The 13,609-nt window shown below is 42.2% G+C and overlaps 1 long non-coding RNA gene across 1 annotated transcript in view; it reads left to right on the forward strand.

Moving 5' to 3' along the window:
• Nucleotides 1-13,355, forward strand: part of LOC104692639 — a 50,064-nt gene extending 36,709 nt beyond the window's left edge. The window contains exons 6-7 of the long non-coding RNA XR_005604694.1: nt 4,372-4,502; nt 10,187-13,355. This is a non-coding gene — a long non-coding RNA (uncharacterized LOC104692639). The remainder of the gene's footprint in view (nt 1-4,371; nt 4,503-10,186) is intronic.
• The last annotated feature ends 254 nt before the right edge of the window (nt 13,356-13,609 follow it).

Below are 13,609 nucleotides of genomic sequence, written 5' to 3' on the forward strand. Positions count from 1 at the left end.
CCAGGGAAGGTTTAGATTGGACACTAGAAAAAAATATTCACAGAAAAGGTGGCTAAGCATTGGAACAGGTTTCCAAGGGAAGTGGTTGAGTCATCATCCCTAGAGGTATTTAAGACACGTAAATGTGGCACTTAGGGTTAGTAGTATTTTACCATAGTTTAATGGTAACTTGGAAGTGTTGGGTTAATGGTTGGGCTTGAAGATCTTAAAAGTCTTTCCCAACCTAAAATGACTCTATAATTCCATGAAATGCTACCTAATATCAAGTCTAAACCTCCCTTGGTACAGGTTTAAACCATTCTCATGTCCTACCAATGGATCCCAGGGAGAAGAGCTCAGTACCTCCATCTCTCCCTCCCCTCCTCAGGAAGCTGTTAGAGAGCACGAGGTCACCACTCAGCCTCATCTTCTCCAAACCAGACAAGCCCAGAGCCCACAGCTGCTCCTCACAGGACATGACTTCCAGCCCTTTCACTGGCTTTGTTGCCCTCCTCAGAAAACATTCAAGGACCTTCAGATTCCTCTTTAATGGTGGGTCCCAGAACTGCATGGAAAAGTCAAATACAAGCTTGAACCCTAAGCCAACACTGAGGCAAAAACATCTATCTGCCTCAATTTTCCATGTACAAATGGTCGTAGTCACAGTGTTTGACCTTACAACACATTAGTTAGACACAGGTTGCACACATGCTTCAGGAGTGGAATTTGTAAGGCAGAAGCATGAATTTTAAGGATGGGATGATGTCTCATATTTCTACCATTATGGCTCTAGTGGTCAAATTGGATTCTTTGCTGTATAAGAAACTAGAGAAAATGTTATGCAAGGCGGACTGGATTACATCAGTTTTCCCTCCCTTGCTTCAAGACTTCATATACATTCAATATGAAAGCTTGGTTTTCTCACTTAAAATGTACAAGAAGTTTAGAAGAAAGTAATATTCTTGTCTGGGGGAGCTCCAAATCAAATGATTTCTAAAATAAGCCTGAAATCAAGAGCCACTGCTGTTAGCTGTGTGAAAAAGGAGAGGAATATTAACTTCTGTGGGAGGAGGAGCTGTACCTTAAAAAAATGTTGCTATTGAACGCAAAGCTGGTATGGAAAGCTCAAGTAATTGGAAACACATGTTCCTGGCTGCAGGAGTACAGCACATAAACTGCAGAAGAAAAATAATAATAGAAAAGACACAGGGTATTTGAAAATATAGCAAGAGAAGTCAACATTTTACAACATGTTAATAGTGACTATACCTGGAATATTGTTTCACTTCACCATTAACCTTAAAAACACAAATATATCTGTTGACTTTCTGTTGTGCACCAACTTTAAAATAAAACAGAGGTCTCAGGCATGTTGGATGATAGTATTACATAAGGACAATATTTTAGTAAACTATCTGAACAAAGATGACTCATAATGATACAGATGAATATTTTATTTTAAACACAAAATGTTGTGAATTACTTAGCACCTAAAAATAGCACGCCCCCTCTTAACTTTCAATGAACTGTGTTGACGTTGCAGGAGTTTCGAACTTCTTCAGTACAGCAAATCATCCATCTTTTGTAGTCTGTTAACAAAAATATCTCTTTTCAGGCCAAAGCTTCAAACCCAAAGCACACATAAACCCCCTCACACCCACACTCCCTTCGGTTTGCAGCTTTTTGTTCCGCCTCTCTCCCTTCTTGGGTAGTAAAAGCCACAGGAGGAAGGAAGACTGTGAAATCTGCACAGAAAAATTAAAATTCAGTGCATACTGTAAAATATACCATAACCATACTGTAAGAATGGAGATCAGTCACTTAAAGCTGAGTGGGTAGAACTGTGGCAGAGCTGCCTCTTCCCCATCTTTGGTCACTTAAGTTTCTTCCCACCCCTGTTGGATATGTGAATATGTGTTTTTCACTTCTTGGTTCATCCCTGATTTACCCTCCCTTTCTTCTCAGCAGGGGTGAGTTTAGCAGTTCTCAAATGTCTGTGCACTGACCCAGTTGCAGTCTAGATCAGCCCTGGTAAACTCAGGGCTGGCATATCCTGCAGAGCAAGGGTGTCTCAGGCAATTTTGGTCATGGAAACCTTGATCTTTCTTAGGCCCTGTGCTCTTCAAAATCATAATAAATGACTTGGATGCAGACCTGGAAGGGATACTAAGCAAGTTTGCAGATGATAAAAAACTGGGAGGAGTTTACTCCCTCAAGGGCAGGGAGGCCCTGCAGCGAGACCTCAACAAATTAGAGGACTGGTCGATCATCCAATAACCAACAATATGAAGCTCAACACAGGAAAGTGCTGGATTCTGCACCTGGAATGGGGCAATCCTGGTTGTGGGGACAGACTGCAGAATGAGATGCTGGAAAGCAGCGCTGTGGGAAGGCACATGGGGCTCCTGGTCTGTGGAAAGTTGAACATGGGCCAGAGCTGCCCTGGCAGCCCAGAGGGCCAACTGTGTCCGGGGGGGCATCAGGCACAGTATCACCATCTGGGCAAGGGAGGGGATTGTCCCGCTCTGCTCTGCACTGGGGCGGCCTCACCTCGAGTACTGTGTGCTGTTTTGGGTGCCTCAATATAAGAAAGACATTAAGGTTTTAGACAGTGTCCAAAGGAGGGCAACAAAGATGGTGAAGGGCCTTGAGGGGAAGCCGTGTGAGGAGCGGCTGAGGTCACCTGGTCTGTTCAGCCTGGAGAAGAGGAGATTGAGGGGAGACCTCATTCCTTGTGAGGGGTAGCAGAGGGGCAGACACTGCTCTCTTTTCTGTGGTCACCAGTGACAGGGCCTGAGGAAATGGCCTGAAGTTGTGTCAGAGGAGGTTTAGGGGAGGTTTACTTTAGATATTAGAAAGAGTTTCTTCAGCCAGAGGCAGAGGGTGGTTGGGCACTGGAACAAGCTCCCCAGGAAAGTGGTCACAGTCCCAAGCCTGATAGAATTCAAGAAGTGTTTAAGAAGTGCTCTCAGACACATGGTGTGACTCTTGGGGATGGTGCTGTGCAGAGCCAGGAGTTGGACTCCATGATCCTTGTGGGTCTCCAACTGAGCTTACTCTGTGATTCTGGGTTATATATTTGCTTTCAAAGATGTGAAAGTATATGTCTGTTTGAAGAGCCATTTTCAAACTGTCAAATTTCAAGCCACTGTCAAATTTCAAGTTCTTCTAATGGAGGAGTGAAGTTTCATGAATAAGGCCTTCACAGTGCTGAAATGTGGGGGGTGGGGGGAGGAGGTGGAAAAGGAGCTTTCCCTGCAAATTCATCATCTTGGATGACTCAAGCCTTTAAAGTTCCGGAAAGAAATAATTATTTAAAATAGATCAGCCTGAGACAGACAGCTAAGGTAGAAGTAGTGGCAGAAATAGCTACAGTATAGTGAACTAAATTTCTCAGGGGTTTCATATGGTTGAAGCTATTTCAGTAATCAATGGTACTTCCTGCAAAAGCTTGTAATCCAAAGGCCCTGAAGTCAATGGGAAACTTTCCCTCAGTTTTTTGGTCTTCACATCAGATTTCTGAATCGTTCAGTGCTGTACCTATTCATAGGGAATACAACATACATGGTCCATCAAAAGCCAGTTCTAACACTGCATTTCAAGATCGGCATAATCTTGCATTTCACACGTTTCATTTCCTCCCTTTGCCAATGTCACTTGGACTCTGTTCATCATGGGCCACCTTTAATGTGTGGTTTAATGGTTTTTCTTCTGCTAAATACCAGATAAATTATCTCATCAGTGAAAAAAAAAGAAGGGATCCTTCAGAGGACAGACAGAAATAGATGTTGTATGCTATGGGGTCTTTAAAAGCCTGCTCAATGACCAGAGTATATTTTATTCCAGTAAGAGTAGAAACTTATTCCCACACCTACAGGTGTTTTCCAGCTTTTTTGTGATGAGCTCCACATCTCAATACAGAAATTGCCTCATGGGCACTTATCCTCCAAGTCATTGTGTAACATACCTGTGGCAATTTACATTACATGGAAAACCATACTGAAAAAGCATTTGTGCCTCTTTCTAAGAAGTCTTTAGAGGAATATGGGTATTGACCTTCCTGTAAAAGTTGACCATGGTTTCTGCTTTAGCTGTTTCTCTCATCTCTTCTTCCCTTGGCTCTGTTCCTTTCAGATGAAGTCCAGGATGAAAGTCAGCATACTGCAGGCACAGTGAGCTCACCACTGTGCTGTGGACCACAGCTGAGGAATCTCCATCCCAGTCCTTTTCTAGGGTGAAGTTTCAGTGTGACATGCAAAATGCTAACAGGATCACAGATCTTACTTAAAGGCAAAATGAGGCAAATCAACACCCCCAGTGATTACTTCAGAGAGAGCTTTACAGCCAAGGATAACACCTCTCCCTGATGCATTCTGCTGTATATTTTTCCAGGGTCATTTGCCTTGCTTTTGCAGAAACAACAGGATGGCACTGGGACCTGAACTCTGACTCTCTGCTGTTTCTGCTGTTTTGGATGCTGATGCTGCTCTTTCACAACAGCTGAGTTAGATCCAGATGGACATGTGAGTTATCTTTTCTCTAAAGAAGAAACATCAGCTAAACCCCTGACTCTTTTATATAGTTAAGAAGTTACTTCTGTCATTTCTTGGCATGATAGATTAGGGACTATTAACATAGTCTAATTGCTTATGAAAATACCAGATTGTTTCTTGTTAAAGTAACAGATTCACATCAATCCCAATTCATTTTAAATACATGACTTTCAGCAATTTCACATAAAGAATGTGCAAAGAGAAGGTTTCTTTTTCTATTGGACTTGTAGAGATGAGCATGTTTGAAATTTCAAAATGATAGGTAGAGTTGGCAGTACATTTAACTGCCCAGGAGAAGTATTTCAATACATAGAATAGTACATAACTTTTGTGAACGTTCCCTTCTTACAGCAAAGGTGAATCTTTAAATACTGGTCTATTCTCAAAGGCTTCTTTAGGACCTGTCTGAAATCTCCTCATACCATGCCATGGAGGACAAGCAGGGATAAGAAAATAATATGACAGTGATTAAAGGTAGAAATATACATATTAGCAGCAGGAAATTTCTTTTAGCTCATACCTATCCCAGTTTTCCAGCTACTTAATGTCAGTTTTTGTTGTCAGATTTTTAATATTTGTTTGTATTTACAAGAAGAGTTTTCCTACCAGTCAAAACATTATTTGCATGGTTCACATAAAACAAAAATGGAAAACCGAATTTCTGGGGAGCAAGGCAGTCAAATTTGGGACACTCTTCTAATTTAGAGGACTTCAGCATTTTCATAATAATAATAATTAATAATATGAGGAGGGGTCATCTGAGTGTTCTTGACCTAAGAAATATGGTGACAACTGTCACAGAAGAAGGTTGCAGAAAACAGGAAAAAGGAAGGAAGCCATGGGTAGCCTTCACTTCAGATAACCTATGACTTAAGTGACTGATGCCTTGTCTGAGCTTTTCCTTTCTAGGAGCTCCTGATGCTCAAGAGAGGGTGTGACACAAGGCATCAGATGGTGGCAGTGTTAACTCCAGAGCTCTGGAGGAGATTGGCCAATGTCCAAGAATCAGGAGCCTCTCAAACATGCTGCATGCTGATAGCAAGATTGCAGTGGAGAAATTTTCCCCTCTTACGTCCATAGGCAGGGTGTAATATGTGCATTACTCGCATAAGGTACTGCACCATGTTCACAGCTTTTCCCTGAGCTCACTGCTAGAGCTGAAGCGTTGGAGTGGATTAAAGGGAACATTTGCATGTAGTGAAATCTCGAGTTGTTCCAATGTCAGTGGAGGAGCCACTTTGCTGTAGTCATGCATGCTGAGCAATTCCTGATTTTAATGCAAACCAAAGCTCTCCTCAGCATGAGTGAAGGCTCCAGTGTTGTTTCTTCGCATCCTGCTCATTCTCTTGGGGTGTCTGGGTCATCTGTTGTGTGTGTAGAGACATTGTCCCTCACCCGTCAGGGCTCCACCAGCTGCTTGTTGGTGTTCAGAAATGCAACCAAGGCCTCGAGACAGCAGGAGCCCATGCTGGGAGGGTGAACCAGAAAGCTGGAATTACAGCACTTGGACCTTGGCCAGAAACACCAGGATGAAAAAACGAACCCTCCAAATGAGCTACTGAGACCTTGTGTGGCAGTCACCAGCAGGATGTTTGTTTTCCATCTCCTCCATGGGACTGCACATCCAGTCACAGTTTCCCATCTTAAAGCGGTGCTGGGATATTTGTTCAGGACTGACTCAGAGGAAATGGTGCCACTCAATGGTGGCACTCATTCAGTAGTTAATCACTGTGTGACTTCCCCCAGTTTGGGGGTTTTCCTTAGAGACCTTGGAGCTCATCCTGCACCCTTCCTTCCCAATGGATGGATGGATGGAAAAACAGGAGCTGTGGGATGGCAGCACAAAGAGCATCAACACTGCAAGCAGGGCTCTTTGTGAGCCCTCATGTCGCCCCAGGCCTGCTCCAGCAAACCAATACACATATGCTTAACTCTACACTTCTGAGGCATAATCCCATTAATTTAAATGGGATTACTTATGGGCTTAAATTCCTGCAGGATCAGCAGTGAGGTCTGTTGCTGCAGCTGCCGGGTGCAGTACAATTAATGATGTAACGAGAGTTTTGCTCATTCTATACCCAAGGGCTGCCTTGCTGAACATCAGCACTGCTCATAGCCTCAAGCCTGAAAAATTAGCCCTTCTTCAATTCAAAGGTCTCCTGGGTTTTAGCTTTGCTTCATTGTCCTTTACCTGCAAACCAGACTTTCCTAAATTGAACTCTCCTATGGTTTCTGCCTCTTTTTCATTGTCCCCAGGCTGCATGGAGGATTTTTGTCTCTACCACTGCTTGTGGATCATTGGATCACCTTAACTGCCTTGATCAGTACAGTACAGAGAGGCACACATGCGCGCACACCCACCCTCCCCCGCTTATCTTCTCTAAACAAGCATATTTCCTCCTACTTAACATCTTTCTGCTAATCTCTACCATCCTGCTAGAGCAGGCTGCCTCTGAAAGAAAAATAGCTTCTCTACTTGCCCTCGGGTCATTTTGGTCATTAGATCCCACTGCCAGCCCAAGGGTAAATCCATTGTCTGCAAGAGGAAAGTTAGTTAAAGCTGGGGATGAAAATATGACCTAAAAGTACTTTCCTCCCCCTTGATTTTTATATGGATGGGTATTTTATTTTCTAAGTGGTAGCTGCTTTTCTATCTGAAATCATCTGGCCACTTATATTTTAAATGAATCAGTAAGGCTGTGAAGTTAGTTACTTTATTTTAACAAATCTCTTAATGAATTAATTAATCAATAGTTTGCTTTTGAAGGCTCATGCGCAATGTTAGTAATGTTACATGTAAGTAAGTCTAACACATATAGAATCAGGAGAGGCAGTCTGAGGGAAAGTGAATTGCTTTTGTTTAACTGCATGTATTTTAACATTTTGGGCTTAGAAAAAAAATAATTCTCCCACTGGAGACCTTTTATGCCAAGTTTGAGCCTGGAGCAACTTTTTATGGCTCAGTTGCAGTAACCCCTTGAATATAGGGGTTTATAATGGAAACTCTGACGAGATCTCAGCTAAAGCACTTCTAACAGATGTTTCTGTAATGAAAGGACTGTGCAAAACAGGCAACAGAGAGCAAACTGTATTTTGTATTTTGCAAAGATTACGGATGATTGTGCACAATTTATAAAGCAATGGTGCCTTTAACCCAAAGTCGCACGCTCGCACCAGGCTTTGCCCCGTGCGTGTGCATACATTAACAGGAGAGTGCTTCACTAACAGAACCAGCTGTTGAATGCAGCTCTTGTATAGATTTTAAAATCCAGGTCACTTTGCTCTTCTGAACAGTGATTTGGTAGTGATGGCACTGGCAGGTATGCTTTCATCCACACTGCCCTGAAGATGGACAATCAGGACTCCATTAAACTGGTCTGAGTAGAAACCAAATCGTCTGTAGGTGAGAGGAATTGACTTGACACTTTGGGACTTTCTTCTCTACACTGTGTCATCTCCAGCAGTCACAGACGTGGCAGAATGGATCTCCTGGTCTCCTTCTCCAAGGGTTGATGGCTGAGTGCTGAGTGTGCTGTGCTGAGTGCCCGGGGTGTGCTGTGCTGGTTTGTCCCCATCTGGTTTGTGATCCCTGGGGAAAATGTGGATTTCAGCAGATTGGGAGACTCTGGAGATGAAACTGGGCAGAGAATCAGGAAGCTGTGTCCTCACAGCACATTCTAACCTCAGAGACCCAGATGTCTTGGCCCTCGGTCACTGGAATGTTGAAGTCTGTCTTAAAACAGGATTACTAAGATAAAAAAAATGAGCTCAAAACTCCCTAGAAAAGGAGATTTTATATGTGGAAATGTTACCAGAGGGTATTTTGGGTTTTGTTCTGATCTCCCTGTCAGTGCTCATTAAGTGGAGTGCAGAGTCACTGGACCATCATCTGAGGGTGTGTTTGATGGTGCTGGGGAGACCTTGAGAGGCAGATGCAAGACTTGCAGACCCTTCCTAGGCATTTTTATGTCACACACACATTGATTTGTTCCAAATGCCTTCTTTTTTACGAACATGTTTTGCTAGTCTGAATTCCTTTTGGGTGAGCAGCAGCGACAATGTGTAATTAACGTTCTCCTGGTTAATGCTCTGTTAATGTGCTGTACCCACAAAAATGTGGTCCCATGGGCTGTATTCATCACTGCCTTGCAGGTAGTTTGGAGTAACTGTGTTCCCTATGTGAAAACTTCCCTTTTCTCCATCAGTGCAAGGAGCAGAGGCATCTGTTAGCACTGAATGACTGAGATGAAACTGCTTACAGCATTCTTCAAGCGGCAGCAGAGGAGAAGAAACCCTGGACTGACTTTATCAATTTGCATTTGATAGAGCATGTTATATTTAGGGCTGAGTTAACATGAAAGCGTGTGGGTTCAGGAGTTCGTGCTGGAGTGGGCTCCTCCCTGCCACCACATTTTGTGCTGCAGTGGACCTGAAAGAATTCCAACTGCCCATTGTGACAGACACTCTACCCTTTCAGGGTAGCTTGTGGCATCAGTGCATTATCCTCTAAGCTAAATTGTCCACTTCTAAGTATCTGGCCAAGTGTTTCTAACTTCTCAGTTATCTGCTCCTTGGAAATGGTTTGGCTTCCATTTTCCTGACTTTCTGTAGTTGCTTTTTGTTTGTCATGGTCCTTCTTCCCAAATGTCACCTTTGATATATCAGAGCTGAAAAGGTGCTCCAGCTGCCACAGGCTCCTGGGGAGAGCACAGCCCACACTGGAGCAGGAGCTTCCTCGTCACCTGCCTGTCCCTTGGCCATGATTCTCTAGTTATGAGAAGCTCAGTGTTTTCACCAGCCCACTCTTACCTTTCTGTGGTGGGGCTATGAAGAAGCAACAGATAACCTTTTTCTGAGTGAACCCAGTAAATTTGTCATAACGGATTCAAATGTGGGTATGTTATGTTTATCTTAGTGGAAGGACAAATAATACAGTTACAACCATAAGCAGAGAGGAAAGCAAAACTGGAGCAGTGCAGTGCAGGAGAGGTCTCCAGAGAGCATTCCCTCCAGCTTACCCTTCATCAGTCTCTGTGGCTTAAAGGGATAAACATTTTATGTCTTCTTTCGCCTACGCCACAGCCATCTCATCTGTTGGTAAATTTGGGCCTGTGCTGTTCTATCCTTAGCAGACCCCTAATAATCCTCCTCTGGAGGATCTGTTTTGATTTTTAAAGGAATTAGATTTGGAGGGCAATAAGCTGTAATCAAAAGTTCACTGCTCAGACTTAGGACCTGGTGATGTCTGATGTACCTGCCAAAGCTGACTTTGGGCAAGGCACAGACATCCACATTTTAGCTGCCAAAAAAACCCAATGGCTGTTATGGACTGAAAACTTCAGTAGCTCTGTTTCCATAACTGAAGATACAAATAGCCAAATTTAAGCCCACAAAAAATATTGTTATCATTAAAATACATTGATGCTGTATATGTTATTTTAATGGGAAAGACTTGACAGCATATTGTAGTTATTCTTAAGTGACTGATTGTTGCATCCACCCCAAGTGATCAATACTAGGTCAGATCTGACCTATGGCAGTGAGTGATTTTCACTACTTACATATGAATGTTATATATTTGTTTCCCGCAGTGCAATGCATTTCCCCACACTCAGTATTTTAACCTCCTCTTCCACTGTCTGGCTTTTTGGCAGGAAGCTGTGGCGGTTACCAGAGAAGCCCATGTGAACTCATCCATCCATTTGCTGACCATTTGAAATGCTGGATGTCTTCTTGTTATTTATCTGTTCCTTTCACAGAGGCTCATATATGAACAGTAAATTAGCTGAGAGTGCACAGTGACATACTCTGAAACTTTATGTGTGCATATTTAAGAACCTCCATAAAAATGCATTAGGATTTTGCAGGAGTTGGGGGTGGGTTGCTGTATTGGTCTGTACAAAGGGAACCTAAGGTGCAGATTGGTAGGGAATCAAACCTTTTAGTGCCCAACCTTTTAGAATATGAGTGATAATGATAGATTTTGATCATTAGCAGCATCTCAGTTTGTGACAGCATTAGCTTCAACAATTTATTGTCTTGATGCAGTTCATGGTAGCAGAGTGGCTAAGAAAAATGAGAAGTAAGGGTTAATTTCTGGCTGCCTTTAAGCTGATGGCAGAACTCCTGATGACTTCAAGGGTGAAGATCTCACCTCAGGTTTCAGCTGGTGTAAGTTGACATTCCTCCATATACTTCAATAAAATCAATGAAGCCCTGATAATTTATTGCAAGTGAGAGTCCAGCCCTAAGGCTATTAAGGACTATAATGTATAAAGCTATAATTATGAAACCATAATTCCATCAAGAGCTTCTGGCGATATCATGGACTAGAGTTAAGTGAATTGTGCAAATAAATGTAATGGTCTTGCAGTGCAGTAGAAATACCTCTCTCTCTCTCTAGATAGAACTCTTAGCACAAAGATATTAAAATATCTTTTATCCAATCATAGCAATAATTGGAAAAGAAATATTAGCTGCAGATATGAGATTTCCAGGGCACTGAATCAAAACATGCATTTTGCAGCAACCACTTCAAAATTGTGGAGGGTTCTCTGCACTACTGTGATAACTCAAAGCATAAAATCTCCTCTTGATTTTTATGTTATTTATCACTATCAATCAGCTTTGATAGTATGGCTCAAATTTCAATGCTGAATGCATCCAGATAGCACATGGGTGTTTCACCTTGTATAACACAGCAAGGAAAGGATGAGAGTAAATAGCCTCCAGTTACACCAGAAGAGATTTAATTAGATATTAGCAAAAAATTTTTCACAGAAAGGGTTGTAAAGCATTGGAACAGACTGCTGAGGGAAGTGGTGAAGTCACCATCCCTGGAAGTGTTCAAAAAGTATGGATATGACACTAAAGGCCATGATTTAACGATGAACATGTCAGTGGTTCTAGGCTGATGGTTGGACCTGATGATATTAAATGTCTTTTCCAAACGTAATGATTCGTGATTCTAAAGCAAGCACTGTGTGTGCATAAAGATGTGCCCGAATGGCAGGAGTGGATGGAGCCCTGGGAAGGGAAGAAGACTCTGTAGGTGTTTGGGATGGAGGAGCATGGATTGGGTAGGATGAAACTGATAATCTACTCTTCTACCTTTTTTCACCCCTCTTTCTTTCTTTTTGTAAATCTGTACCTGAATAATTAGTCTCCCAATTAGACAAAGACCTATACAAATACTCAATCATCCTGTTCTTGCATATGCAAGATACAAACTGGGTATATAAAGATGTCTGTGCACCAGTGGGTCTTTCTTCATTTAAAAATCAGATCTCTGCTGGTCTCTCTGCAGCCTTTTGGGTCTCTGAAGCTGCAGGGAAACCCAGATGTAATTAATCTTCACCGGGAAGATTTGTCTGAATTACAGCCCTGAATCTCAAGCAGTCTGGAGCTTGAGGAAACACATGGATCAAGATTCAGTTTAGATTAGATGTGATAATTCTGAGGATACAGCTCTCTCTTGACTAGGAAAAGCACACTTTTTGTGAGTCAGTCTCTTAAAATCAAGGCAGATAGAGGAAGAAATGAAAAAAAAAGAAATTTTGCAAAAGTGAAAAGCTTTGAGCAGGATATTTTCCTCTTATTTGCTCATGTAACAGGATTTTTCAAACAACATAGTCAGCTGTTGAGCATGAGATATCACTCACAGCTCCAGGTATTGGTTGAAAAGTGACTTCAGATTCAAGCCTCCCTTGTGCCACAGTAAACTTTATTTTGTCTGTATTTGCTCAGTTGAAACTGTAAAGAAAATAAATGACAGATTTCCTCTGTGGAAAAGTCCTGCAGAATTTAACATTGGTGAAATCATGAGGATCTTCAAGGATAGGGAACTGTAAAAAAAATCAGAACTCCCCCTGAAATTCAGCAGATTTCCTGTCTATTCTACAGTGTTTTATATGCAATTTCCTGTTAAAATTAAAAATATTAAAAAGCCCTAAAATAGGCATTAACAAGGCTAGAATTTCCTATTAAGTTGTGAAGGACTTTTCCATCGGGACTGTGGCAGGTTAACTGCAGCATCTGAAAAGTTTGGATCTGGCATGTGGTGGACTGAGTGGCAGTGTGAGCATCTGCCCTGGAAGGTCTGTAGCAGCATCCCTCAGTGCAACCCCTGTTCCATTTTCTGCTAATGAAACAACCCCAGCCAGGCTCTGATTCAATAACCTGTTCACCATGGCCTCAAATCAGTCTCTGGAAAATTTCACTTCTGAGTCTCATTGAAGTCACTGAAAATGAGGCACATAGTGGAAGTAAATTACTTGTTTATGCTGTACTTTGCAGTGCCAGGCTTAGGCCTGATCCTAAAATCTAAGTGCAGCTTTTTGCTGCCTTCAATGGGCTCTAGGGCAGGTGCTACAACAGCATCTCCCCACACTAGGATACATAACAGGTTATTCCACCCACTGGGTTTCTCACAGGATGCAGAAGAAGTGAGTGTAGCCTGAGGCTGAAGACATATGCACAAGTGAGATAAGGATCATATATGGGAATTTGCAGTGGGATTGCCCTACTTTATACAGCTGAAGATCTAATCCTGGCTATCTAATAAAACAGTTAATCTTCAAAATCTTCTTGATAGACTGTGCAAAAGGAGCCCAAAACTGGCAATTAGCTCTGTTTTTAAAATACTCCAGGCATACATTTTAAATATCTGCACGTAATTCTGGGGAAGTGATTCATAGCGATGCAGGGGAACCTGAGGACGGCTCAGAATAAATTGGACAGATGACAGAAACCCAATCTTTATTGAAATCTCAGATAAGGAAGTGTCATGGTTTAACCCTAGACAGCAACTAAACTGCTCACTCACTCCCCTCACCCCTAGTGGGATGGGGAGGAGAATCAGAAAAAGATAAAACCCATGGGTTGAGATAAGAACAGTTTAATAATCAAAGTAAAGTAAAAAAAAAAAAAAAATAGTAATGAGAGATCACAAAAACAGAGAGAGGAATAAACCCCAAGAAAGACAAGTGATGTACAATAAAGTTGCTGACCATCCTCTGACCAATGCCCAGCCCATCCCTGGGCAGTGATCAGCCCCTTCCAGACAGTTCCCCTCAGTT

This window comes from Corvus cornix, chromosome 2, assembly GCF_000738735.6.
Source record: "Corvus cornix cornix isolate S_Up_H32 chromosome 2, ASM73873v5, whole genome shotgun sequence".
NCBI lineage: Eukaryota > Metazoa > Chordata > Aves > Passeriformes > Corvidae > Corvus > Corvus cornix.